This window comes from Globicephala melas, chromosome 11 (genome assembly GCF_963455315.2).
Source record: "Globicephala melas chromosome 11, mGloMel1.2, whole genome shotgun sequence".
Taxonomy (NCBI): domain Eukaryota; kingdom Metazoa; phylum Chordata; class Mammalia; order Artiodactyla; family Delphinidae; genus Globicephala; species Globicephala melas.
In genome coordinates this window covers 65,808,704-65,814,047 of record NC_083324.2, presented here as the reverse complement: position 1 = coordinate 65,814,047, position 5,344 = coordinate 65,808,704, and the positions used below count along the sequence as shown (strand labels likewise).

Genomic DNA, 5,344 nt, shown 5'->3' with positions numbered 1-5,344 from the left:
AGAGTTAGAACCAGCCTCAGCCATAAACCAATTTCCGTTTTTGGCCACTCATATGTAATCTGTAATATATTGAAGGCCTACTGGATAACAGACATGTGCTGTGTGTTGAGAAACAAATATGCATGAGACAAGGTGCTGTCCTTGGAAGCTGGTCTTGGGAGCTAGTGGGGGCTGGGAGGGGAGCAAGGAGGAAGGGATATGTAAGAAGAGCCCACCAGGGCTCTGCCCACCAGGCCCTAAACTCCCGAGGAGGAGGAGCTGGGTCTGTTTTTGCTTTCCTTATCCCAGCACCCAGCAGAGCACAGGGTAGGTAGCTGGCATTCAGTATACACTGAGTAGATAAATGATTAAATAATTGAATGTCTGGTGTGGAGGAAAGGGGAAAAGGTTCTGGAGTGAGGCTATTGGTCAGGGCAGGCTTCACAGAGGAGAACAGCAGTTGAGGGCCTCTTTTTTGAGGATTAATTTCACCAAAGTGAAACTCTAGCCCAGAGAGGCTGTTTGTTGGCTTCCTGACTCATAAAGAACAGTTGGGCAAGGTCGGGGGTGACACTTAGGAATGATCTGGGGGCAGATTTGAGTGGGTGAAGTTTGGGGGTCCCTCTGATAAGCCCTGGACAATGGGTATCTTCAAAATAAGGCAAAGGGGCTCTTTTCATGCCTAGTGCAGTCATGGCTTATGGTCCCAAGAAGCACCTGAAGCGCGTAGCAGTTCCAAAGCATTGGATGCTGGATAAACTGACTGGTTGGTGTGTTTGCTCCTTGTCCATCTATTGGTCCCCACAAGCTGAGGGAATATCTCCCCCTAATCATTTTCCTAAGGAACAGACTTAAGTATGCCCTAACAGGAGATGAAGTAAAGAAGATCTGCATGCAGCGTTTCATTAAGATTGATGGCCAGGTGCACACTGATTATAACCTACCCTGCTGGTTTTATAGAAGTCATGAGCATTGACAAGACTGGAGAGAATTTTTGTCTCATCTATGACACCAAGGGTCGCTTTGCTGTTCATCATATTATACCTGAGGAGGCCAAGTATAAGTTGTGCAAAATGAGAAAGATCTTTGTGGGGACAAAAGGAATCACTTATCTGGTGACCCATGATGTTCGCACCATCTGCTACCCTGATTCCCTCATCAAGGTGAATGACACAATTCAAATTGATTTGGAGACTGGCAAGATTAATGATTTCATCAACTTTGACGCTGGTAACCTGTTCATGGTGACTGGAGGTGCTAACGTGGGAAGAATTGGTCACCAACTAGAAGGGACATTCCTCGTTCTTTTGATGTAGTTCATGTGAAAGATGATAATGGCAACAGCTTTGCCACCCGGCTCTCCAACATTTTCATTACTGGCAAAGGCAACAAATCATGGATCTGTCTTCCCCATGGAAAAGGTATCCTCCTTACCATTGCTGAGGAGAGAGACAAGAGACTGGCGGCCAACAGAGCAGTGGATAAAATGATCTCTAGGTGACATGATTGGAAAAGTCTTTGTACTTAATTAAAGATAATACCACATTAGGGCTTCCCTGGTGGCGCAGTGGTTGAGAGCCCGCCTGCCAATGCAGGGGACACGGATTCGTGCCCCGGTCCGGCAAGATCCCATATGCCACGGAGCAGCTGGGCCCGTGAGCCATGGCCGCTGAGCCTGCGCGTCCGGAGCCTGTGCTCCGCAATGGGAGAGGCCGCAACAGTGAGATGCCCACGTACCGCAAAAAAAATAAAAAAGATAATACCACATTAAAAATAATAAGGCAGAGGGTCTCTGAGTTGAGACAAAGGAAGAAAAGGGAGAATGGCTAGTGAAGACTGCCAAGGAGAAGTTAGGTGCAGAGTGCAGCTGTTGTGGGGGAAAGGCCACTCCCCCAACCCTGTCCCAGACTTTGGTACACCCTGGACAGTCCAGGTTCTGCACCCTGCTGGTGCAGGCTGCAGAAAGGCTGCCCACCCCTGCCCCATCAACCAGATTCCAAACCCCAGAAACTGGTCTGATGGCTTGGAAACTCCGACTACATCCCCAGGAACACAAGTGCCCGATTCTCTCTTTGGGGAGCAAACAAGCATGGTTTTAGCTCCTCTAGTTCATTTCCTAGAATTTTAGAAAGAACAGTTAAAGATTTGACTCTTACAGAAAGTTAAATACCAGCCCATCCCCCACCAGCCCATTTGTTTTACAGGTGAGGGAGCTGAGACCCAGAGAGGTGAGGTGGACTACCTGAGGCCACTCAGAAGCAGCGCTAGGTCTAGAAACAGAGCTTCAACTCTGTATCCAGTGCTCTCTGCTCTGAACCAGGGGATGGAGGTCAGGATGGTGACCTAGATGTGGCTCTGGGGCCAGAGAGGGGAGACAAATGCAGGAGCTGGAGGCAGGGTAAGAGCCAGGGTAGGGGTAGGGGTCAGCTACCTACACCTGTTCCAGTTGCTGGGTTATAAACCCTCTAGGAATTCCAGATATTCCACTCATGTCTAAGTTCCCTCCTTGGAAGCAGGTTTGCCAACATGGGTTTCAGAAAGGCCTCGGCCCAGATAAGATAGATGTGTCATGGAGAGAAGCAATCTGGATAAGGGAGGGGGTGCTGGACCACCAGGTTCAGGGGACCATCTTGGGAAAAGCTGTCCCAACCCTGCATTCCCAGGGGCTTGCAGGCAATATTCCTGGGAACCCAGCCAGAGCAGAGGGGTGGTAACAGGCCCAGATCCTCTCTCATTCCTGGATAAAGGGTGAGAGGCTACTCCTTCTCCTGGACTCTTGGGACATTGACTGCTCTTGGGAAGCTGATTTGAGAATATACCAGAACTTGATTTTCTCTGCATAAAATCCTTAGGGGGGTCTCACTTTGGGATTTAGCCTCTGAAATACCTTTCTGGATACCCTTTCAACCCTGGCCCACCCCCAACCAGGGATTCCTGAGGGGTGAGGGGCAAGTGCATTCCCTTCTCCTGCTGTGGAAGAGGAAAGAAACAATTTACCTATTAGAGTAGACAGAGCTGAATGAAATGATGAAATAACAAAATGATGAAATAAAAAAAAAAACTATCTCTTACATCAGTGAGTGAGTATCTTCAGGTTCCTTGGCTCCTGGTAATCCTCACAGCATCCCTATGAGAGGTTTTATAAGTCCCCTTTTACAGATGGGGAAACTGAGGCCCAGTGAAGTTATGTTACTTTTTCTAGGACACAGAGAGGAAAGTACCCAAGGGCAGGGCTCCATGGCTACTGGCCTAGACAAAGTGACTCCTCCCATTCAGGTCCTTGCCCCTACACCACCCCAGGCCTCCCCTGAACAGCTCATTGGCTTTTCAATGATAAACTCACTCAAAGAGAAACTGAACAATACTGGTAGCGGGCGTGTTTTTTCAGATTTGGGGGATTGTAACTCATATTAAGAAATGCATTTAATACCACAATGCAGTAACCAGACATAATTCACAGCACTTAGAATAGTTGGTAATTATTTTTTGTTTATTTACAAATATGTAAAAACAAATGGAAGTTTCATAAAATAACGCTTCCCCTTTCTGCCTGAGATGCACTCTAGCATTTTCTGTTCTCTGCTATTCTGTGTCATTATTTTTGAAAAGTGCTCATGTGACTCACTAAATTGACTCCATGACCTGCAGTTTGAAAAGCACCTTTATGGATGGCAGCTGGGTCCCCCCCACCCTTGTCCGCAGGTGGGAAGCAGACAGTGAGGAAGGAGGTCCGACTGTGTACACTTTGTGCCTGGCATTGAACTGTGCCCTTTGGGGACACAGGAAAAGGTACACGCACCTGGATCTCACCCTTCAGTCATTTATAAGCAGAGGAACAAGACTTCCCACACATAAGACAAAGCTGACACAAATTAAAGGCAGAAAGAATCGGTGCCTCTTAAGGACTATATTAGGGCTGCTGTAACAAAATACCACAGACAGGGTGGCCTGAACAAATTTACTTCATCACACTTCTGGGGGCTGGAATTCTAAGATTAAGGTGACAGAAGGCTTGATTTCTCCTGAGACCTCTGTCCTTGGCTTGCAGATGGCTGTCTTCTTGCTGCCTCTTCACATGGTCCTCTCTCTGTACACACACACCCCTGGTGTCTATGTATCCTAATCTCTTCCTATGAGGACACCAGATAGATTGGATTCTAAGGTACTGGGGGATAGGGCTTCAACATATGAATTTGGGAGGGAACAGTTGAGTCCATAACAAGAATCTATGTGCAGAGCACTAGCTCATGCATCTTTACCCCAGGCTGGGCCCTGTGGGCCTTATTCCTGTTTTGAACACAAGGAAGCTGGTGTTGGGAGAGTTTGGTAATGGCTTGTAGTCCTCCAGTTGACAAGTAATGGCACAGCATTTGAGTTCATGTTCCACCCTCTCACATATTGTAGACTTTTGGATTTCATGGGAGACGATGGAGCTGGGCTGAGTTTTAAAAGGCCATCCTGCAGGCAGATGGGAGATGAGTGAGGGCAGAGGAGAGGGAGGAGGCAGTGCTTAGGCAGGACCTCATAGCTTTGTCCAGGTGGATGGAAGAGAAGATAGCTTTACAGACAAGGACAGTGAGAACTGGAAGGTCCTCCTGAGAATTCAGTCCACCCTTCCCATTTCATTGGTGAGGAAACTGGGGCCGGGAAAGGAAAGAGTGATTCAGTGCTTCCACATTGTGTATCTGTGTGTGAAAGTCTTGTCTCCTCCCTCTACTCAAGGCCAAACAACATTGTCAGCTTCTCTGTGCTCTGCATAGGGCCCAGTATGCCGTTCAGAATAGAGATTCAGATGTTTACTCTAGACATGAGACCCTGGGAAGGAAAGGGACAGTGGGTATGGGGGCGTCTCAGTTTTATGCCTCTTGACCCCAATGGTGGTGTGTAAAGGTGTACACTACACCTCAGGAAAAAGCAAGCAATTGCTAATCACAAACACTCTTAGAGCATGAGGATGTAGATTATATATACACACACACATACATACACCTGCTCCCCACAACATACACACTTTTTACCCCCTTTTTTTTTTTTGCGGTACGCGGGCCTCTCACTGTTGTGGCCTCTCCCGTTGCGGAGCGTAGGCTCAGCGGGCCATCGCTCACGGGCGCAGCCGCTCCGCGGCATGTGGGATCTTGCCAGACTGGGGCACGAACCCGTGTCCCCTGCATCGGCAGGCGGACTCTCAACCACTGTGCCACCAGGGAAGCCCCCCCTTTTTAAACTTTTCATGAGAAACACCCTTCAGCCAATTTGGAGTCAGCACCAGAGGGTCTTTTCTCTCTCCAGACTCCTCTTTCCTCTTCTCCCTGCATCCACTAGAATTCTCCATGTTCTCTCATACATCTTCAAGTGAGGTTTTTGC

General features: G+C 48.2%; 1 pseudogene; it reads left to right on the top strand.

The window, feature by feature from the left end:
- Positions 1-672: 672 nt before the first annotated feature.
- Positions 673-1,476, top strand: LOC115860763 (small ribosomal subunit protein eS4, X isoform-like; annotated as a pseudogene).
- The last annotated feature ends 3,868 nt before the right edge of the window (positions 1,477-5,344 follow it).